Source organism: Rattus norvegicus, chromosome 3 (assembly GCF_021556685.1).
Source record: "Rattus norvegicus strain SHRSP/BbbUtx chromosome 3, alternate assembly SHRSP_T2T, whole genome shotgun sequence".
In the NCBI taxonomy this organism is placed as follows: Eukaryota; Metazoa; Chordata; class Mammalia; order Rodentia; family Muridae; genus Rattus; species Rattus norvegicus.
The window spans coordinates 3,756,667-3,779,835 of record NC_141536.1 but is presented as its reverse complement, the minus strand read 5'-3'; the positions used below and the strand labels follow the sequence as shown (position 1 = coordinate 3,779,835).

The window sequence follows — 23,169 nt, the reverse complement described above, 5'->3', positions numbered from 1 at the left end:
TCAGTGGAAGAGGATGAATCCAGCCCCAAAGAGGCTAGATGTGCCAGCTAGGTGCGGGGGGTGGGGAGTGGGGACGGATACCCTGGGGGCTCCACCCTCTCTGAGGAGAAGGGGCGAGATAGAGGGAGAGACTGTGTAAGGGAGCAGGGAAACTGGCAGCAATTTGGACAAAAAGGGAGTAAATAAATAAATAAGAAAATACTAAAGAAAAAAAGCACATTGAGTTCTTTCCCCTTTTCTCCTACATATTTGCATGAGTCTGGATTTTGTCTGCATGTTGTACTGAACCTCAGGAACTTATAACTGCTCAGTCCAGATGCAGATATTAAAAATCCAGGAGGAGTGGTAACACACATCTGTAGTCCCAGCACAGGGGTCGGGGGGTGGGGAGGTAGAGGCAGGTAGACAGATCTCTGTGAATTTGAGGCCAGTCTGGTCTGTCTAGTAAAGTGTGGTCTACATAGTGATTCCTAGGTCTGTCTCACAGTAACACACATACACACACACACACACACACACATACACACACACATACACACACAGACACACACATACACTCACACATACACACAAACACACACACACAGACACACACAGACACACACACATACACACAAACACACACACATACACACAAACACACACACATACACAGAGACACACAAACATACACACATACACACACAGACATTCATGCAATCACACACACACACACAGAGGCACACACAGACACAGACATGCACACGTGCGCACACACACACACACACATACACACACACACACACACCAAGAATCCAGATGAATTCTATTGAAGCCAGACATTACAGAAAACTATAAAATAATGTCATTCATTACTCTAAATTATGTTTTCACCTTATAAGAACAGTTACTTCTCATAAAAGCGCACCACATATGTCAATGCATATGGCTTTTTATTTTCCTCGGATTAATATCAGTTTTTAGTTCTAAGTTCTCAGATGAGAAGTATTTATAGATGTGACCCACATACACAAACTCTCCCGAGATCTTCAAAAACTTAGAGAATATCATGAAAACGTCTGAATATCTTCGTTGAAGACTTCTCCTTAGGCCTCAGGTTGCCCAACTCTGCTCGACTATGAATGGCTCATGTTTAACCTGGGAGCTATGGGGATAGGCTGGGGCTTAAGTTAATTTCAGCTCACCCCTTCCGCCTCCTGTACCTGGATTCTGGCAGCCATCGTCACCCAAAGCAATAGGGAAGTGGAAACGCATGGCTGTCACGTAAGGCACAGTGACCAACCAGATGGGATTCTGTTGAATTAAATCTAACATTCACATGGGTGCCTTTGCTAACTTTTCATATGTGCAGCTAAAAATTCTACATGGCTCCTTTTGACCCTGTCCCAGATGGAGTCCTAATGAGTCCCTCCTTGTGTCCCTTCTCAGGTGAGTCTGGCCTCCTCACTTCCCACACCTCATTACCTGCTGGATTTGATGAGGCTCTGGTTGTTCCTGTCCTTCTAGTCGTGGTGCTAAAGTGGCTCTCTGAAGGGAGAAGGGAGGACGAAAGGAAGCAGATTGTAAAACACAGTGGCTGCTTTATGGTTTACAGAAGTCACATCGTGAGAATGGTCTCAGTATAGGTCCCCGAGGCCATTGTGGGGATCACACTGAAGAATCATAAAAAGTCATGGGTTCTGAAGCTAGAAATGCACATCAGTGGCCAAGAGTCACTGTTGCTCTAATACTGGACCCAAGTCAAAGCCGGGCTTCTCGGCACAGAGAATTTCAGGACAACTCGGGCTTAATCAAGAGACCCTGTCTCAAAACAAAACAGTGAGAGGAATGAAACGGGTCGGAGTTCTCTTTTTGTACAGCAGAAAAAAGGCGAAGGCAGATGCACGTTCTCTTGTGGTTTCAACATAGTGAAAATTATGAAATTTTCTAAATGTAAAAGGAAGATGACACACGTATGACAAAACGACACAAGCCTTGCACAACAGAACAAACAGGTAGATGGAGGCACAGCTAGTCTCATATGCGTGTACTTTTCTGAAGGCAAGATTGTCAGTGTGGTGCATGGCTGACCACTTCTGTTTGCTTGGTGGACTTGTTTGTTTGAGTCACGCTTTACTGAGGAAGTTTCTTTCAGTGCATCCTCCAGATTAAAATCATCGAAGTCTCCATATCCTGCAAAGAAGAAGACAATTTTAAGTTAGTTTTTAGGTAGTTTTAATTTTTAGGTAGTTTTTAAAATGAAGGAAAGATTGTAATATTTTCTTTGTCCTTACCATTATAATTTGTGGTTCTGAGAACTGAACCTAGGACCTAGAATGTACTAGGCAAGTGTTCACCACTGAGGCTGATGCTAAAATAGACTCTTGACATGGTGTTTGTCATTTAAAACAGGGGGATGTGAATGCAAACGGAAAACAAAAATCCAAAGTAGCTATACTTACGTGTAGGGAGCCATATTGGATTTGGGCCTGGCCGCTTTGTGGCTCAAAGTGTCTACGTGACTCTTGGCTGCATGGCCACAGATGTTCAACTTTGAAATGACTGTCATAAGTCTTGAGAGTGTTGGACAAAAGCCTCTCCCATGAATTTACGGCACAGGAAGATAACATTCAAGGATGTTTCAGTCTGAGCAAACACCAGACATCTCCAGCGTCTCCATCGCATGACCTCTTCACCTTCTGCTCTCGCTGCTGGAATGCCCTTCTCCCTCCATCCTTTGTGTTTCACTAAGGACACTCCCCCTACCTGAAAACCTTAAAAGCTGTAACGTTCACCCCAATAAACGAGACCTTGACAACAGAACTTTTGCTTGGTCTCCTTCTTCTCTTCACCCCCATTTGATACACAGGTAGAAGGCCTCTTCGGGACCCTGAATAACTGGACCTGCTGGACTGGTCACTTACGCCAAGAAAAAATAGAGCAGAAGTCAAACACTCCATTGTGATAGAAAGAAACAGATCATTACAAAATGCAAAAGGGCTACTTCAGCAACAAGTCAAATGCATTTGAGATATGTGCATGTGTGTGTGTGTGTGTGTGTGTGTGTGTGTGTGTGTGTGTGTGTCTCCATTGTCAGGCACCCAAACATATATGGCAACCATTAATAGATATGAACATAGAATGTAACACAGTAATAGGAAACTTCCATCATCAAATGGATGACCTAACCATGGGGAGAAACAGTGGCTTTTACAAGTATTCTTTGCAAATGCACACATAGGGAACATCATAGATCGTGTGCTAATACACGAAGCACATTCCAGCGGTGATTATGGAAGAGTGGGATCATATCAAGTCTCTTTTCTGACTACAACATCATAAAACTAAAACTGAATGGTGAGAGAGACAGCTCACAAATATGTAGAAATTAACAACACTCTTCTCAACAATCCATAAGTCAAGGAAAACCAACTAGACGGAAACCAAACAGGATCCAGAGACAAGGGCAAATGGGATCACAATACATGCAAATGGAAAGCAGTCCTGACTGGAAGCCTGCAATACATCAGCCCTCATGTTATACCTCAGAAAGCTAGAAAGCAGAACAAAGGGAAAGCCAAGCAGAGCAAAGCATTTTTAAAAAACAACAAAGTGGGTAATCTAAAGGAAATGATTGAAATTCCTTTATATGAGTGTGTGTGTGTGTGTGTGTGTGTGTGTGTGTGTGTGTGTGTGTGTTGTGTGTGTGTATGTGTATGTATTGGCGCGCCATGTATGTTTCTGCATGGCATGCATGCAGTGCCTTTAGAGGCCAGAAGAGGGTGTCAAGTCCTCTACAACTGGAATACAGATGACTGGTCTGTCATGTGGATGTTAGGGATCAAACAAACCCACGTCCTGTGGAAAAGCAGTCAGTGATCTTTACTGCTGGGTCATTTCTGGAACCCCACAGAAGAAGCGGTTGTATACAAGGATTAATTCAGAAAGCTGAATATCACACACTTTGTCTCAAATGGGAGAGTCTAGATTTTAATTTTTTTATTTTTAATTTTTAAAAATTACATATATATGTGTATCTGTGGACATAGGTACAGGTACTCTTGGAAACCAAAAGTGAATGTCAGTTCCCTAGGAGGTAGAGCTAGCAGCCCGCCATGGATGCTGGGAACCAAAATCTTAATGAAAAGCTAGTTTTCAAGTCTGAGCCTAGATTTTAAACAAGCACTTGAGGAACAGAACAAATAAAATCACACATCACAAATCCTAGGACGCAGTTCAGAATAAGTGAAAGCCCTGTGTGGCCAGTGCGGAAAGTGACAGGGCCAACATTGGTCAGTGACAGGCACGAACTACAAGTTGGCGATAATATAAAAGTCAGAAATACAAAATGATCTAAAATCCGTATAAGCGGTACTTGACCTGCATGCTACAAAGCTGCCAAAAATAAAAGCAAAATAATAGTAGTGTAAAATACACAACCCAGAAATAAAGTCGAACGTAACTCTTACGGAGAGTTGAAAATGCACAAAGGGTTAAGGATAGTGTCTTCAGGAATCACTGATGGGAAAACACAAAAGAATAAAATTAGACCTTTATTCCAATACAGTAACTGAATCATAATTAATTTGCAATTTATTAAATGTGATACCCAATCCTGAAGAGGTACTAAAAGAAGTAGCGGGCATTGGTCTGGCTTATGGTTTCCTGAAGAGCATTCCCAAAGCATAGGCAAAAGAGCAAACTGCAGCAGTGAGGCGGAGCTTACAGGCCAAGAGCTCACTCCGCAAGTGGAAAGCCCTGGGTTCAATTCCCAGCACCACAAAACAAGGAGACTAACATGCGTCCAACCAAAATGTTTCACCACAGCTAAAGAATGACCCATGCAATTAAGTGACATTTTCCACAAAGAAATGATGTTTATGGTCAACCGATGAATTAAAAGATAATGTACGACAAGTCTAATCTTTGAGGAAACAAAAACTGCAAGTGCAATGAAGCTAGCTTTAATCCTAGCCCATGGAAAATGGTATGGACGCTCCTGAAAAGTAAGCATAGAATTATCTTATAATCCAGTTATATGAAGCTTGGGAACTGAGGTTGGTAAATCAGAGGCATCTGCACGCTCACGCTCAGTGCACAACTATTCACAGTAGCCAAGGTATGGGGAAAAAAACTCAAGCTTTATCTAGGTAAATGAATACAGAAAACGGTTATTAGACTAGGGAAATGTCTTGGTGATAGCACACGTACTTGGTGTGTGCAAAAGGCCCTTTATTTTTGAGACTATAACTACAACACTTCTCCCTTCCCTCCCTCCAAATCTTCCCATATACCCCTCCAAACAGCACTGTCAGCCCCACTTAAATGGAACCACCCAGTGTACCATACTCAACCTGCCCAAAGCTACAGGGTCATGTGGACCCTCTCCACAACCTGGCAATTACTGCTAGTGCCAAGCTTACAAATGCACCGAAAAAGTTTCTGAGTCAAAAGCTTACAGCCTAGTAGCCAAGTCTTGCTTCTTTTCAGAGTCCTTTACATATTACTTCCAAATCCTGAACATGGGATTCAATATTATCAAGTCCAACTCTTATAATCTTCCTCCCACAGTGACACAGGGAAGATCAAGGTCCCCTCTGGGATTCGGAGTCACACTGACAACAGGACTTAAAAACACTCACAAAGAACCACAAGGACGATTTATTAGAGTTCAGAAGAAGAACCCCAGGACTGGCAAGCTGTAAAGCCTTAGCAGCTCCCAGAGGAGGAGAAAGGAGAAGGGCCATGCCGTGCTGTTTAAGCTGCCATGGAGGTTAGACTCATGGCCAGCAAGCAGCCACATGTGGGGTTACTAGTTTTAAGGAAAGAGTAGGGAGGCCCAAAATGCTGGGGATAAAGACCCCAGTACTAAGGAAAGAACACTTAGAAAAGAGATAGAAAATGTGAAAAATATGTATGCTTTTCTGACTTGGTCATAGGGTAGGACTTAGGACCTTTTACATGACTGGTCGGTAAGCTTCTGAACAATGGTGGTGGGAATCGTGGGAAAGAAAAGTACAGTGTCTCATTTTAAAAACCATTCTATCTTTTCAGTAAGGTTTTAGCTGGTGAGCCAACCTTTCTATGGTGATCCCTTACCAAAGGGATCGAACCAGTCTCCACTCAGACTGGAGATCTTATCCTCTTGACCGACACTAACAGTACCATAAACCAGTAGAGATGGACAGTTCTCTCTCTAGCCCTGGGCCCAAAGCACTACCCCAGAAACACACACTTGAATGCTAACCCAACTTACAGAACAAGCAGTCCATTAAGCAGTTTTCCCTGAGATACCAGTCTGGAAGTAATGCGAAATTATTTTGCCTGTTTTATTGCTCCACTCCCCTTCTCATGTTCTGGTCCATCTAATTACTGCTGCTCATAAGGAGACTCAAGACTTGTGTGTGAGCTGGATGATGGCTTAGGGGCAGCTAATTTGAAAGAGGAAACCTTTCCTCAGCAAAGGCAAAGAGTGATACTCTGCACCTACGTAGGCAAGAAATAAAAATTTTTTATTTATTTAATATGTTATTAATATGATACACACACACACACATAAAATCAACGAGTGTGCAAGAAACCTTAGAGATCAGAAGAGAGCATCGGATCCCCTAAAACTGGACTTAGAGGCATCTGCGAGTTATCGTGTGGATGCTGGGAACTGAATCCAGGTCCTCTCGAGAGCCTCTCTACTCCCAGAAACTGGGAGTCAGCAGACGTTCTACTACAGGCACAAGGCGAGCCTGGTATGCACAGCGATTTCAAGTACAGCTTGGTGTACGTGTCAAGTCCTAGGCCAGCCAGGGCTATACGATGAAACCCTACCTCAAAGAAGAGGAGGAAGGTATATCATGAAGGAGGCCTCTTGAAGATAGAAACGGACTGGAGTGAAGCAGCTCTAAACAAGGCAGGGCAAGGATTTTAGTTCCAGTCCAGCTACAACCTACCCTGTGACTCTTTACTGCACACCGTTTTCTTTAAGGACTTTTGTCCCTTCCAACAGCTCAAAGTATGGTCCTCCATAAAGTCAGTCACTGCTAATCCCTTCCTAGAGTGAGAAGGTAGACTTGTAGGGCACATAAAACTTATCAAAATGCCTCTGGTTCCTCGGGCTACCTGTAAATTGTTCAGAGCGCTCTATGTCTACAGCTTTGGTGAGCCATCACCCATGCTGGGGTGGAACTTCAAAACCAAACTTTGTAGATGTATGTGCAGGTGTGTGTGTGTGTGTGTGTGTGTGTGTGTGTGTGTGTGTGTGTGTGTGTGTGTATGTTTCTATGTTTAGGTTCACACACACCTTTGTGGGTATTTGAAGGCCCTTCTTTTTTTGTGACAGAATCTTTCATACATACACAGAACATAGCAATTAAGTCAAGTCAACTTTCTACTCAGTGCCAAGGATCTGCTCTCCCCCTTTCACCAACAATGAGAGCACAAGTGTGTGCCACTGGCATTGGCTTGTCATGTGGGTGTTCGGTATTGAGCTCATATTCCTATGTTTATGCAGCAATCACTTTACGGACTGAACCCTCTCCCCATCCTCTGTGGTGAGCTTTTGGTGATGCAGCTACCTTTCAGGCACACAGTTTCTTCTCAGTAACTAAGCCTCAATAAATTAATTGATTTACCAAGCTAATAGACACGCCAAAGTGGATGAAAGCCCGTGAAGCCTCAACTCTACACAAAGAACTACATGCAACTAAGAAATGCTGAGACTTTGATAGTCTTCCCCGGGGAAGAGCAGGTCAATTTTTACCCAATACCAAGTAGTCAGTACTGAAAACATAAACATACGAGCAACATTAGACAGGTTGAATAGGTTATATTTATGTATGTAGGAAAATCTATACATAGTTTCATGTAACAACAATTAATGAAAAAGGAGGTCGTGGACTTGAAAGAGAGCAAGCAAGAGTAGATGGGAGTCATTTTAACATTTTATTTTATTTTATTTTATTTTCATCCTGTGTATGTGTGAATGCCCAAGGCAACCAGAGGCATCAGAGCCTGTGAGCTAGAAGTCCAGGCAGTTGTGAGCCATCTGCCAAGGGTACTAGGCACCAAACTCAGTTCTTCTGGAAGAGTAAAATACACTTCTAAATACTGAGCCATCTCTCCAGCCCACATGGAAGGGTTTGGTGGGAGGAGAAGTGGAGGGAATGGAGAAATGTTGGGATTATGTTATAATTTCAAAAGTAAAAGTGATAATTTTTAAAACACACTTAAAGCATCATGTCCCTCCCCCCCCAACCAGAGAATCATTATGTCCTGGCTATCACCCAACATCTCTGTGGGATCACTGGGTAGATGAGTTCTAACATTTCTGCACAAAGAATGCCCAAGAGGCCTGAGGCAAGACACCTGTGGTAGAGCCGCTGAGACACAACCCCACTGTACACTCAACATGTTTGTCACGCTTAGACCTGCATTGTGAGTAACATAGATATTACCAAGTGAGACACATGCAAAAACATGAATACCAGACCTGTGCAAAAATAGCAGAACCCAGGCTACAAAAGAAGAAGACTGCATGCACAGTCCATTTGGCTTACTGTGTGCTCATTAACCACCACTTAGTGGAAGGAAAAAGTACTTAGGCCCCTGCAATGGGTCTCAGTCATTTCAGCTGACCCCGCACTTAACACACATATTGTGGAATTTTCATTTCTGATTTTCATAAGATCTTACACTGTTTTTAAAACCATATATGGAAGTTGTCTAGATATGATCTTTTCTGAGAATCTATTGTGGTTTTATGTAAAATAAAAACAGTGTGCCATCACGACACAATGCTAATGATATAATGTTCAATTTCCTGTAATGCATGCAATCCCTCAGGGGTGTTCTCATTTCGAGTGTCAGGGCATACACAGTTGATACTTTATGAGGCAGAAATCACTATAAAATGTAACTAAGCTAGCTTCTAAGGTATTGGAGATACAGTTATTATCTTGTATTATCTGGACAGGCTCAAAGTGAATTCTAGGGTCATGATAAGAAAAGAAGAGTGATAATCAGACAACATGTAGTCAGTGGATCAGGGGAAGGAGCCATGATCCATGAGATGAAGACACATTTCACAAAACAAAAAGAAACAAAACAATAAGAACAAACTCAGGAAAGGCAAAGAAACTAGAGCCTTCAGAGGAGGACAATGCTGCAAAAGCTGAACTTTATTCTAGTGGGAATCTTTCAGCTGCCTAATACCCAAAATGTTAATGGATGGATTTGTGTTGCTTTAGGCATCTAAGTTTAAAGCAGAAATAGAGAGACTATTTCCCCCGTTTCTCCTATGTATATAACAATCCATCAGTGGCCTAGAGAACAATAAGAACATTGTATTCTTTGCCTGAAAGAAGTTTCCACAGCAGGTAACATCTGTTTAAAACAAACCATGTGCTCGCCTTTGCTCTTCTGAGGTCTGCAGTATTCATTGGGAAATCTTTCCACATCCTATTAAGCTAACTTTTGAATGTCACACTTTTACCAAGCAAATATTCTTTTTGTAAAAAAAAAAATGGAGTCCTACTTACAATTATGTATATTCTAACTGGGCAATATGACTGGCAAAGGCCTTAATTGAAGTTTATAATTCACACCTAGTGTATTATTAGGCCTTTGCTACACATTGGCATTTGTGAACATTGTACCATGACCCTGTCCTCTGCACAGCTTCTTGCAATTACTGTGATTACAAAGGACTTGTGAAAGCTGAGGTGACAAAGAATGGCATTCCACTCACCTGAGGGACACATCCTTTGCTCACACTAATCTAAATCCAGAAGAAAGGCTTCCAAGTCATCACATCTATCCACAGGAAACTGGTTAGCTGTTCTTATATTTTAGTGAGATACAAAGTAGTTAAGAATGGGGCGGGGGTGGGGTGGGGAGGAAGGATTCCATTCAAATCCAGGAACACTCAGGAGCATGGCTCTGCTGATATTTTGAACTCTGGGGAATTCCATTCTGGGGAATTGGAAAAAATTATTATTTCTTTTCAAATTTTAAGTTATCCAGTTTATTGTACAGTTATCTTCTGCCTAAAAAGCAGAAACCCTGATAACCTGAACTCAATTCCTTGAACCGATGTAGAGGTGGGAAATTATCAACTCCATAACTTTTCTTGGACTTCCACAGGCACCATGGTACATATCAATCTCTCTTTCTGTGTGTGTGTCTCTCTGTCTCTCTGTCTCTCTGTCTCTGTCTCTCTCTCTCTCTCTTCTTACACATATACATACACATAAATGTACACACTCTTGTGCATGCACGCGCGCGCACACACACACACACACACACACACACACACACACACGCACACGCACACACTCACTCATGCTCACACTAAATTACCCAAAATGTAAGCTCTCAGCTGCTCCTGACACCATGGCTTCTCTCTGCCATCATGGACTCTAACCTTCTGGAAACATCATCCTAATTTTATTTTTAATTTGCTTTGGCCATGGTGTCTTTCAAAGCAATAAAGAAGTAAATAATACATACTGTCATGTATTCAGTCTTTAATGGATCAAATGTTGCTGTGTGGCCAGTTGTTAATGTATACTTTAACTCCACTTTGTCCCAGTAGCCCTAAGAAAGCAGTGCAACACAGATACCTACAGTGTCCAAACATAAGAAATAGTCTGACAAGACTTCCTAAAAGCTGCCTGCAAGCCAGTCTTCTCCTATCTGCCCTCGGAAGATGTTGAACTCTCAGCTTCTCCAGCCCTACATCTGTATGGACACTGTCCTGCCCCCACCCTGATGATAACGGACTGAACCTCTGAACCTGTAAGCTGGCCCCACTTTTTCCTAAAAGCAGGAACCATAGAGGTTGGCAAGGAAAAAGACAATGGACAAATGGGTTCTGTCTTTGATTAGAGTACTGAGCACTCCTTGAAGGAGGAGATAGTGAAGATACACTATTTTACACCTATCCTGTGACCAAAAATTATTACACAGATCAATAAGGAGGCAACAGAGAATCATTGATAGAGTGTTTGTCTAGCACACACAAGGTCATGGTTTCCAGCATCAGTACTCAAAAGAATGGAAAGAAGGGAGGAAAATGGAGGAGGGTGTGGTTGAAACATTAGAAACTATAGCGTGTCAAATGACTATCTTTCCAGTATCTTTTTCTCCATCAATGACCTGCTCCTCCTCACACTGTACATAGTGTACTAATGAACGCTCATGAACAGATCATAAGCACAAAAACACACATGTCAAACTATGCTTTGAAATCAGAGCAAGTTATAATGTGGGATGCCTCAGTAGGTATCGTTTCTAAAAGCAAAGATAGATCATCTTCGACTGGTCCGTTAGTTTTTATCTAATACCTGTCTGCAATTTTCATGTCCTCTTTACATGGGTACATGGGTATGTTACCTGCTTCATCTTCTAGATTTTCCCAGCATTCTCTGCTGACATAACAGTCAGCCTGTACGAGAGGGTGTGTGCTCCTGGCACTGTTTGTTGCCAGCCAAGGCAGGCTGGTGTGCACACGTGTGTTCTTTCTTCACACTCAAGAGAGAGGAAAATGGACTCCCATTTTGTAGTGTTTTCCTTAGAACTATCTGCAAAGGCAAACAGACTCTTAAAAATCCCTCTGGTGCATTTGTATCTTTGGCCTTTTGCAAGAAGGGGTGAGAAGGAAGAGAAAGGACGACTAACTGAGAAGGTTGTTCTCATTCCCACTGCTGGCGAGGGGTTTGATTTCCTAAATATTAATCAAAATCACTCTTGATTATAGCAAAAACAACCTTTGCTATAATTTTAATGAAATTAATGAAAATATATGGTAATTCTGAGCAATCTTGCTCTAGAGATTAAAGAACAGCCTGCCAGGAAACATAGGAATAAAGCTTTAAGATCAAAATTTGCCTAATTAAGTTTCTTCCCTACACTGCCCACCCCACCCCCAGCATCACTAGCTGTGCTAAGTTCTATGAAAAAAGATGTTTAAAGTCAGGTTGGCAAAGCCTGGGTTTTCCCCTGAGCCGGAACATACTTTTCCAATACTGTTTTCGTGTTTTTAAAACTGCCAGACTAACAGATAGCCAATGACGATTGACCAAAATTACAGAGTGCACAGGATTTGAGCCCTCCTCTTAAATTCTTAAATGAAAAAAAAAACTGCTTTCCTGCCACTTTGGTACCATACCAATCTGTGTGTCCTGCTCTATGGAAGTGTCCTGCCAAGTCGTAGCCTAAGCAACGTATCAAAGCCCCAAATGACAAGCATTGTTTAATGATACCAGACAGAAAGGCTCCCCCCCCAGTACTACTCCCTCAACAGAGGCTGTGAAAGCCTCAGCCCAGTCTACCACGTGACCCTCTATCAGCACAACAAACTCTGGTCCTTTCAGGAGGGTATGTGTTTGTTCCAAGAGTACACACAAAGCAGTAGCCCCCTGTTTCCTGAGAATGTTCAGGACAGTGCACACATTACAGGTGTCTGTGCCCTTGGCCCTACCCTCAAAAAGATCTTTAACATTTCAAAAAATCCTGTAAAATGTCAACAGGCCCATTTCCCCCCTTCAATGAGTAGTTCTTGGCTTTGTGATAAGGCTACAGCTGAAAGGTCAACAGTCTTTGATCAGAGGGAACAGAAATCATCATTTTCCATTGTCTGCATCTATACAAAGAAAAAGCAGAGAAGAGGAAAATGTCAGGAACAGCTGGCCCTGTTTACAGAGAACTTCAAGCTGGATGCCACACACATCTGTATAAATAAAACATTATGTCCTCAGGCATGCATGTCTGTATCCTTGGTCTGTCCAAACACCCGGGAAAGAGTAAAATAAATAAAAAAGAGCACATGGGTGTCCACAGACACTAGCTAGACACAGGAGGCATTCCAAAGTGCTTCTACCATGTTTCTGTGTTTCAGTCAACATTCATTAGTGATTCAAAGCTCTTCTTGAGTGAATTTGTTTTCCTGATTTAAGCCACTTCTGTTCCTCTGGAAGTTCCTCTTACTCTGAGGAAGGATGGAATGTGCCATGCATTGCTGCTGAGAGGGTAACATGGTAGGAACACTTTAGAAACCCCCAGAAGATTCTTAAGACATTAAACATATATGTGCTCCGTTAGTCAGGAATGCCCCTCCTTGGTCTCTCAGACATGTTTCATTTGTAATAAAAACAAAGCAACTCAAGCATCTATTTTCAGGAGAAACACGTGGAATACGGAAAATTACCCAAGAACAATAAAAAGGGTGATGCTGGCCAATCACATATCACTTGTAACACTACTGAGCAGACAGCAACACAGCCATCTTCCATTGCATGACAAGCAGAAGTGCAGGGTCACTGGGGCAGTCCAGTCTGCTGAAAGGAATACAAGAAGAAACGGGGTGGGGAGAGAGGAGAAGGAAAGAAGAGAGAAGTAATACTAGAGAAAGGTGAGGACAGGTCATCTCCTATGATGCAGTCCAGCTACGCAGTGGGCTATCAGTCAGGTGCAAAGGCACAGAGTCCTGAGCCATGCTGCAGCTAGAATGCACCTTGACAGCGTGTGTAACTGCAGTCTCTGTGCCTGGGATTATCTGATGGTAGGGACCAAGCAAGTTCTGAACCAAGTGAGGAACAGCCCAGCCCATCTCTCCACTCTCGGACTTCTAGTCTCGTGGCTGGGACAAACACTTGACAGAAGCAACTTACAGAGGAAGGCCTCACACTGACTCGAGTCTTAGAGGATAAAGTGCATCATGGTGAGGGAAGCCTAACAGAGTGGCTCGGTAAGGGACCACAGGAGTCAGCAGATGACATGTCTCACATCTTAGTGGATCAGGAGTTCTGCAGCTCCCATCTGCATCAGTGATGCCCTGTATAATGTGTGCTGAGAAGAAGGATGAGAAATGGCCAAGTATTCAGGGTGTGAGATGGAGAGAGGGAGGTCTTATGTCTTAAGGACCATAAATATACCAGGCTTCCAACCAAAACCTAAGTCTGACTGCCCAAGCACGAAACCAGCTGTGCACATGAGCACGAGGAACTGGGCGGTACAATTCCAATGTCAGAAAAGCCTATTCTATTTCAAGCAGTCAAACGGGGTTAGGGAGACCTCTGAGTACCGTTACTGCTGCACAAGCATAAGAGCCTAAGTTCAGGTGTGCAGCAGCCATGTAAAGGCCAGATGTGGTGGTGCTCGGCTGTTAATCTAGCACTGGGTATGTGTTACCTGGCTTACAACCACCCGCACTCCAGTTCAAGGAGATCTGGCACCCTCCTCTGGCACTGCATTCGAGTGATGCACTTACATATGAGCAGCCAAAACAGACACAAAAGTGCAAATAAATAAATATATTTTTTAAAGTAGAGAACAATTGAAGACACATGGTGTTGCCCTCTACCCATGACATGTATGCAGATGTCTTCAGAATTACTGAGCCACAGGACCTCAAAAGTTTAGCAACATAACTATAGGCTCACAGAGTTGTAAGAAGCAACATAAGAGGTTTCTTGTGCTTGCTCAGTTTCCTCCAAAAGTCACATTATGGCCAGACATAGTCTATCATCACAATAAAAATACAGAAATTCACACAACCATACACTGGGTTTAGACTTCCGCTGTTTTACCTTCATTCACTGGAGAAGGTTTGCTCATCCATACTTTTGTCAAATGTGTCATGAGACCCCACCACAGTCCAGGCAAAGAACAGTTACATCACTATACTGGCCCCTTCTACTCACCTCTGATTAACACACATACTTGTCTCTACCTCTCCTAGGTCTCCATCCACTACCCACCTCAGACCCCAAATGACCACTAATTTGCTTTCTGCCTCCATAGTGAGGTAATTCCAACAAAGTAATACTTGTGGCATCGTACTGCTTGAAGTGTTTAACACTGTCTGAGTCCATTCACCCCAACTGTGAAGCCATCTCTCCCACTGGAGTGCACCAAGTGATTGTTACAGTTCATTCCATTGTCTGGGACATATGCGTTCATTCCAGTATCAGGCAATTTCAAATAAAGCTGTTATGAAAATTCATGAATAAGAAGCCTGGTGAGGCAGAGAGCTACCATATAAAAGGAATCAGAGAATAAGAAGACACACAAACCATCTTCTTACTTCAACTTGCCCACTATGCCTGGTTCAAAACAAAATCACTTTAGCTTTGTGCTTGTGAATGGAAAACTTGGTATTTATCTGTTCTTCCTTCCATTGAACTGAAAAACACCTACCCTCTTGCATGTCCTAGGGATATAACAGTAAATAAAACAGACCAAAAAGCCTGTTTGTGTATGAATCATATATTCAACTGGACTTAATGGATAGTATTCTGTAACTGTACATTTCAAAAACTTGGTCAAAACCAAGCATCCTGACACATTCCTAGGCTACACAGCAAAACAAAACATGAGAGGAGGAATGTAGCTCAGTCAGTGAAGTGTTCCCTGTCTCCCTCTCTCCATCTCTGTCTTTGTCTCTGTCTCTATCTCTGTGCCTTTCTGTCTCTCTGTCTTTGTCTCTCTGTCTTTGTTTCTCTATCTTTGTCTCTATCTTTCTGCCCCTCTAGCTCTCTCTTTCTCGTGTGTGTGTGTGTGTGTGTGTGTGTGTGTGTGTGTGTGTGCATGCGTGTATAGATTAGAGACTATGGGTCATCCATCATCAGAAGCTGTTCATGTTATACATGCACACACAAAACTTTAGAAAGTAGTTAAGGGTGTTGCTGCTAATTTCAGATATATGAAAAAAAATCTTAAGTTTTCTCAGGCATCAATATTCATGAGTTAGAGAAATGGAGGAGGAGGAGGAAAAGATCCTATTCGTAACAGGAATCTATACTATACAATGCTTGGCAACAGCCCTGTGAGAAATGAAAATGAATAAGATTATGAAAATAAACCCAAAGTTAAAAGAATCACATAGATCACATTTGAATGGGAAATATCAATAATGTAAAAGAAAATTACATCTTTTAAGATTTTTTAAATTATGCATATAGGGGCCGAGGGGTTAAATCTGTATTAGTGCAGTCCCTACAGAGAGGGCCTTAGATCCTCTGGACCTGGAGCTGTGGTGGTTGTAAGTGACCTGACCGGGGTGCTGGCAACTGATTTCCAGCATCTGCATGACTGCTTATATCTGTAACTCCAGTGCCAGGGGATCGAACACCTTCCTGACCTCTGAAGGCGCAAAGCAGCACATGATGCACATCCATGCATGTAGGAAAAATATTTCTAGTGATAAAATAGTAAAAAATAAATCTAAAACAATATTTTAAAGCCCAAGGTAGGCCAGGCATAGTGGGGCAGGCCTCCAGTGGCAGCACTGTAAACCCTAAGGCGGAGGGTTGAGATTTCATGGCAGACTGAGCTACCCAGGAAGATCTTCTCTAAAAAATAAAAAATCAACGGCAGTGGGGAGGAATCCTAATAGCATTTAAAACTTTGAAAATTTTATTCTCAGCTGTAAGTGGCAGAAACTTGCAGGCAAGTAGATCTCAAAAACAAAGCATAATTTTAGAAAGACAAGGTTGGGGCTGTGCATAGAGCTCAGAAGCATTTGGCTAGTAAGCGACTATGCTAGGTTCAATCCCTTGTTTATATTATATTCTCTTGGTTTTGTTGTACTAGATTATAAACTGAGAGCAAAGAAGAATATTTTACATCCTTGTCTGTTAACACAAAGTCCATGACTTGATAAACAAAAGATACTGACTTTTTAAAATAAGTCAATAAAGAAATAAAGAAATATACTACTTAAGATTAGGGCAAACAATGGGAATGACTTGGATAGATTGACAGACAGACAGACAGATCAATAGATAGATATTGTAATGATAATAAAAAAAATGAAAAAAATACAGCAAAGAAAACATGAAAAAAGAGCATTGTGAGCAGGAACCAGGAGAAAATATACACAAGGAACTGAGCCAAAGGCTTGACCAGGCAATTCCTTAAAGAAGAAACTATCTTAGACAACTCCGTAGTAATTGGAAGCATGTAAACTAAATATAATTACAAATAAATAATTATAATATAATTGTATAATAAATGTCTAAATCTTGCGGGTTTAGATCATGATAAAGTTGACAAGTGCTGACAAGGCCATTACACAATGGCTACTTCAGTACGCTGCTGGTGACCAGAACCAAAACAGCCACAGGAGATAGTTGGGTATCACTTCATAACAATAAAGTGATAAACACTGTGCACAGCAGAAACCACTCTCCTGAGTATAATTTTGCCAAAGGAAGCATCAAACTTTTTGGTCTTACATCCCTAGATGCTAAAACACTTGAAGACCTTCATGTGCTTTTTAAATATGGTTTCTGACTATTGATATTTATCATATGACACGTTAAAATAGATTTTAAAGGCATAAGACAGAGTGCATCTTCCACTAGCCATCAAAGTACATTTTTTAAAAACTTTTGTTATAAAAGATTTTCAAATTAAACAACAAACAAAAAACAACAAAACCAAAAATAAAATAAAAGTCATCATGCACTGAGACTGGCGAGACCTAACATCTACCCATCTCAGTGACTTGCTATACAGTTAGGACAGCCAAAGCTCACCAGAGTCCAGGGTAGGTCTGAGATGAGTGGAGCTGACACCAACCCACAAAGATGGCCCCTGACCTCAATTCTTCCAACACATCTGTACTAAGGCAGCAAGGAAAACAGAAAACCTTGGTGTTTGAGTATATTGAAATCAAGAGAGGGAACTGTAAAAAAAACAAAAAACAAAAAACAAAAAAACAAAAAATGACAACAAAAACACATCTGCAAGCTGTCTGAAACCTTTATCCTTGCATTTCATTGCAGAAGCAGGAGGGGCTTATAAGTTCAAGAATAGCATTACATACACACAGATATCCTGTCTCTGAAAAACTCTGCCAAGGTCTAGGCTGTGTCTTGGCAGTAGTAGAGCACCTGCGTGGTATGTACAAGGCTCTCCTCCTTCTCAGCCCTAGAACCACATGCATATAGAGATATCTCAAGAGTCATGAGATAGACATCTTTGTCAGTATCACTGATGCTCCACCAGTAGAAATCTACTGCTTGGCACACACTGGATGCTCTCTGCAGTCATCTTCAGGTTGCAAGGCAAGTGAGCAGGGTGCTGTACCTGCTGGGTAAAAGCAAGAGATTATGTGCCAAACATCTTACACCACACAGGACAGCACCCACATTTCCCTTGCTTACAAGATATCTACGATCAATCAAGCAACTTTCCTTTTCCTGTTATTGCCCCACCACTACTTCCTGGAACCCAGAACCTCGTATATGCTAGACAGGTTTCTCACACTATGCTACCCCAACCCACATACAAGTTCCAGGCTAAAATTCAAAGGCCTGGTGCTAAGGAACTGCTCTGCTGTCTGCATCTAGAAAAAGGCAAACCTAAGTAACTTTTCTCTGTCATAGACAAGGGCCCCCAGGTTGCCCCAGCTCCTGATCTAGACTTCTGAAGACGGATGCTCTGCCAATTCCACTAAGGGAGCTGTCCCACTGGACATTGTACTCTCTGTATGAAGCCTCACCATAGAGAAAATTCTAGAAAAATCTTTGGATCCAACTAGCTCACACCCAACCCCAATGGAGGGGGAACGTGACAACCGACAATTGACAGACACATCATGGCCTCATTCAAAGTGCTAGAAATAAAGAGATGTGCAGGTCACCAAATACCTCTAATGGTCATTGCTACTCAAAGAACTAAAGGGACCAGCTTCATGCTAGAGGTATACAGTCACTGCCACTGGGAAGACTGGGGAGAACTTTAGGGGTGCAGCATTTCAGCAGGACCCTACAACTCCATGAGTTTGTGCCTGTTGAGAAACTGGGGCTAAAATTCATTGGACACTCCTCCACTTTCATGGTGGAATATGTACCGTGACCTAGACTCTCCACCATCCAATGGGACTTACAATGTGTAGAGTTCAATGAAAGCAACACTGTGTGACTGTGAAGGCCACAAAGGGCAGATATGCAGATGTATGGAAAAGTGGAGTCAAGGTTTCATATACCAGCGGGTAGCCTCTAATTGGCTGTGTAGTTGAGGCTAGCCTTGAAGTCCTGGTTCTCCTGCCTCCACCTCCTGAGTGTTGAGATTACAGACATTCACCAGAAATCCAATGGTGATCTTATATATACCTACTTTAGAACACCAAATCCTCAGTCACTGGACCTCTGAGAAGGCTACTGGGAGAGCTGAGTCTAGAATAAACAAAGGTTCAGGAGCCTCTGAGCCAGGCTTTCTGGGAACCCAAGAGCAGCAGAGGAACAACATTAAAAATGTACAAAGTGACAGTAGACATAAAGTTGGAAAAGCCAAACCATCAGGTAGGAAGCACAACTGGAGACAGGAAACTCAGTGTGTCTAGAAAGTCTACTCTCAGAACCCAGTGAAGCTCCTGGCTTCAGGCCCCTCTGAGCAGCCTTTTTCTTGTCATCTCACACTGTGACCCTTTAACACCATTTCTCATGCTGTGGAGACCCCCAACCATAACTTTATTTTTGTTGCTACCCACAAATATCCATTCAAATGGCTTCTGTACACTTGATACAGGTACCTGGTGTCTGTCTTGTACTGAAAAATGAAGACGTGGCCTATACCACCAAAGGAGGGGCTGAAAACTTATCAAACGTCTCAAGAATGAGGCTCTAGACCCTGTGGAGGACTAGCTGACAAAATGGTGACCCTAGTACCACTGAGGGAAAGAAAATTCTCTCTGTCCTCATGATGCCCAATTCCCAGGACTGATGAAGGCACTCAAGGAGCTTGAAGCCAATCCCACACTCTTTCTGGGGCACATGTATAAAGCTTGATACCCCCAAATCAGTGCACAAGTTCCTGTTAGGAACCCAGCCTGTCCACTCAGTATAATTAGCACTGGGGTCATTGTGCTCTTACCCACAATTATGTACACCTTATTCTGGTTGGCTGTTTGCTGAGGGGAGTCTAGCCCCAAATTCAAGATCCTCCTGACTCAGCTCCTGGAGCACTGAGATTAAAAGGCATGTGTCACCATGTAGGGTATAATTAGGAAAGCATTTTTTTCTATTGGACATGATGTGGTATTTTCGATTCCTTTCCTTTCCGTAGGCTAGTGTGGACCTCATCACGTAATCTAGACTGCTCTCAAACTTACAGCAATCCTTCTGCATCATCCCCAAATGCTGAGATTACAGACATAGGCCATCACATCCAGCTTACGTTTTAAAAAACTTACATTTATCTACTCATTCCTTTCTTTTTCTGGGACTGAAGATAGAACCTAGGGCCTTGCACATGCTAAATATATATTCTACCTGACAATGAGCGAAATCTTCAGCCTTTGGGGATTATTTTAAATGAATATAGAGCTCACATCACACAAGTCACCCTTTCAATGTGTCTAATTCAATGATTTTTATGATACTTTAAGAACATACAGCATTACCTTTCTCTATTTCTAGAAGGTTTTTATTACTTCCCAAAGCCTTTGCCCTTTAAGCTGTCACTTGCCATCATCCCCTTCCCCCTTTTTCTTTGTATAGGTGTGAGATCTCTGACCATTTCATGTAAACAACACTGTCAGGATTTGCAAAGTGTATTTATTAAAATGTTGCTGGGAATATCGAAGAAGTAAGATTAATTTGTACTAATCTGAAAGGGGCTACTGGAAGGTAGGTCCTGTGCTGAGGACTTTAGACACATTTATTTAATCCTGATAACTGCCACACCAGGAGAAAAGGGCCGTCATCCCCATGGTATTACTGAAGAAACGAATAGTAATGTCCCCAAAAGGTTGCTAAAGCCTTTGGAGCTACATGTTGCTTACATAGGACCAACAGTCCTACTGTTACTGACCAGTTCTTTTATTTTGTTTTAAAACTTAACATATAAAGTAATGGGCTTGATTATGACATTTCATACTCCACTCATGCTCACTCTCCCCATTATCCACTACTTAGTCTCCCTTCTGATTTCACATCTGAGAAAAAGGTTCTATTTATCTTTTCCCTATTAACCTCCTCTTTTTCTTGCCACATTACTACTCCCTTACCTCTTCTCAACAGTCCTGCTTTATCTTCATGTCTTATGCATATAAATATATACATGGATCCACATATAGACTTAGCACATGAGGGGAAAAACTTGGGTATTTGTTTTTCGGGGTGACGTCTTTTACTTAACATGATCATATCCAGTTCTATCCATTTTCCAGCAAGGAATATAACTTTTTCTTTCACAGATGAATGATATCCATTGTGAGGCTGGTAAAATGGTTCAGTAGGTAGAGGCACTTGCCATCAAGCCTGATAACCTGAGTTTGATCCTTGGGACCTGTAGGGTGGAAGAAGACAATCAACTAAAGAAACTTGTCCTTTGACTTCCATGTGTACCCTGCAGTGTGACTAGACATATATACCCCAATAGTAAAATAATAATAAAAAGAATTATAAAGATAATCATCTCAAAACTCCATTATGTGCATGTATGTACCACATTGTCATTAGCTACCTGTCAACTTCTGGGAGTCTAGACTGGTTCCATACCCTGGCTATTGGGAATAATCACAAACATGGTGCACAGCTATCTTCATGGTCTGTTGACTTAAGGTCCTTTAGGTACATGCACAGGAGTGGTGAAGCTGAATCATATGGGAGTTCTATTCACAGGTTTTGAGGAACCGCATACTAATTTCCACAGTGGCTGCCCCAATCTTGAGTAAGCCGCCCCCACCCCATCCTCATCAACACCATTCTAAGCTCAAGCAATTTCAATTTGCATTTCCCCAAAGACCTAGGATATTGAACATTTCCTCAAATATTTATTAGCTATTTATAGTTTGTCCATTGAGAGCTGTCTATCTGATTGGATGGTCCTGACTATGGCAAGATAGAATTGCAAAGCAGTTTGAAAAAATTCACTATGTACATTGAGTGTCAGAGCAGGTAACTGTGGCAACCTTCCCAGGTTGGTGCATGGCATACATGTGTGTGATGCACCTGTCCTGAGAAGATGTTTCAGAAGTGGTAGAACACATTAACATTAACTCCCCTTGGTCTCTATAGAGTGACGTTTTAATCACCCTTTCAACTTTTGAGAGCTAAAATGTGTTGCTACTTCCTAGCGCCTGGAGGGACATTGGAACCCTCCAGGAGTGCCAAAGTGCTTCTGGAAGCTTTGGCATGCCTTCTAGGGTTGTTCAGGTACAACCCATTACTGAGGACCATGAACAAGAATAAAGGGACACTGGGGCAGAGCTCCCTGGACCCTGCTACAGAAAAATTAGGTCCCTACCTTTAAAGCAAAGATACTTCTGGTTCAGTATTCTTAGGTCAAACGAAACAAAACAAAAAGGTCAGAGAGTGGCGTTCTTATCTGGTTGAACCCTGCCATTCTTTCTGACCTGTAGCCACAGTCCCCTTACTTGGAAGTGAGGATATCTAACCTAAACAGTTGTAGTGTTGATTCAAAACAAGATGCATGTCAGACATGGTGGCACATAAGTGAAACTCCAAGTCTCAGGTGGGAGAGGCAAGAGAATCAGGAATCTAAGCCTAGGTCTCAGGAAGCAGAGGCAGGAGGATCAAGAGTTCAAGGCCAGCTTTGAACACATAGCAAATTTGAGACTCTATCTTTTAAAAAAAAGAAAGGAAGCAAACAAGGATGGAAGGCATACGATGGGCACAAAAACACCAGGGAGTAGTACTTGATCTAAGATGGACACATTCCTGGACCAGAGACATCTTTTGCGATTATTACTCATTATATGGACTGATTGAACGGGTTTAGAGAACTCATTTTCAAAAAGCCACAGAAGGTTAGAAGTGGGGCAGCCTCCAGGTCTAAATGAATTACGCCGCATGTTTTTAGATGGTGACTGTGGAGTCACAGAAGCCTGGGAGCAAACCCTAGCCGCCAATTATTCACTGTATGACTTCACCTCTACCAGCTTCCCCCATCTCTCTCACTTCAAAGCAGGAAAACCTAAGGGCATTCACAGTCTAGTTTCAAAACCTCCATGCTATAAGATGCAATTATCTACCATGCACAGGGCTTTGCGATTCAACTCAGCAAAGGAAAAACAATTGACATTTACAGTCTCAGGCATCTCCCGCAGTGTTTGGGACACAAAGCTCAAGGATAAGTTGAGCTACTGGATACTTTTCTCTACAAAAAGACACTAGACAATAAAAATTTTATCCCCAAAGGGAGACTAAAATCATGAGCCACTCT

General features: G+C 42.2%; 1 pseudogene across 1 annotated transcript in view; it reads right to left on the bottom strand.

Annotated features, from left to right (window-relative positions):
* Nucleotides 1-915: 915 nt before the first annotated feature.
* The window catches only part of LOC120101860 (nidogen-2-like), a 43,246-nt pseudogene continuing 20,992 nt past the window's right edge, over nt 916-23,169 (bottom strand). The window contains 1 exon segment of the transcript NR_190560.1: nt 916-2,172. The product of NR_190560.1 is annotated as a nidogen-2-like (transcript).